Source organism: Apodemus sylvaticus, chromosome 6, assembly GCF_947179515.1.
Source record: "Apodemus sylvaticus chromosome 6, mApoSyl1.1, whole genome shotgun sequence".
NCBI classification, from domain to species: domain Eukaryota; kingdom Metazoa; phylum Chordata; class Mammalia; order Rodentia; family Muridae; genus Apodemus; species Apodemus sylvaticus.
The window spans coordinates 78774407-78775543 of record NC_067477.1 but is presented as its reverse complement, the minus strand read 5'-3'; the positions used below and the strand labels follow the sequence as shown (position 1 = coordinate 78775543).

Sequence of the window (1137 nt, the reverse complement as noted above, 5' to 3'; positions counted from 1 at the left end):
ATTGAACCAACCCTGCATTCCCGGGATAAAGCCTACTTGATCATGGTGGATGATCGTTTTGATGTGTTCTTGGATTCAGTTGGCAAGAATTTTATTGAATATTTTTGCATCGATGTTCATAAGGGAAATTGGTCTGAAGCTCTCTTTCTTTGTTGGATCTTTGTGTGGTTTTGGTATCAGCGTAATTGTGGCTTCATAGAAGGAATTGGGTAGTGTTCCTTCTGTTTCTATTTTGTGGAATAGTTTGAAAAGTATTGGTGTTAACTCTTCTTTGAAGGTCTGATAGAATTCTGCACTGAAACCATCTGGTCCTGTGCTTTTTTTGGTTGGAAGACTTTCTATGACTCCTTCTATTTCTTTAGGCAGTCCTGATGATCTATTTGGTCCTGATTTAATTTTGGTATTTGGTATTTGTCAAGGAAATTGTCCATTTCCTCCAGATTCTCCAGTTGTGTTGAGTATAGGTTCTTGTAGTAGGATCTGATGATTTTTTGGATTTCCTCAGTTTCCGTTGTAATATCTCCCTTTTCATTTCTAAGTTTGTTAATTTGGATATTTTCTCTGTGCCCTTTGGTCAGTCTGGCTAAGGGTTTATCTATCTTGTTGAAAAATATGGAATGCTTCATGAATTTGCGTGTCATCCTTGCTCAGGGGCCATGCTAATCTTCTCTGTATCGTTCCAATTTTAGTATATGTGCTGCCATAGTGAGCACGAGCTGAGTCTTTCATTTTCTTAAAGTTGTCGTTTTCATTTTCAGTTGATATGCATTCTTATTTATATCAGTGTGACTTTACTCTGTCATAGAGATGCTAACCTCATGGAGATGAAGATTTATCATCCTTTTTTCCCGGTGTGTCTCTGTTTCTCTCTCTCTCTTTCGTTTCTCTCCCCCCTTCCTCTCTCACACACACAAACACCTGAGTACATATAAGATTCATCTTTACACAAAGAAGGATGACTCATTAAGGAATATGGAGAATAGGAGAAATATTCCTTTGCAGGGAAGAGAACGACAACTGGTTATTTACTATCAAATGGTCAGCCCTGAAAACATACATACATCTTACAGACTGAGCAGATTGTGTTTATGTGTTTAGGAATGTATGTATGTATGTTTGTATGTATGTATGTATGTA

At 37.3% G+C, this 1137-nt stretch overlaps 1 non-coding gene across 1 annotated transcript; it reads right to left on the bottom strand.

The window, feature by feature from the left end:
• Positions 1–606: 606 nt before the first annotated feature.
• On the bottom strand, positions 607–713 carry LOC127688289 (U6 spliceosomal RNA). The gene has a single exon (XR_007978673.1). It is a non-coding gene; the product is annotated as a U6 spliceosomal RNA (small nuclear RNA).
• Positions 714–1137: the final 424 nt, after the last annotated feature.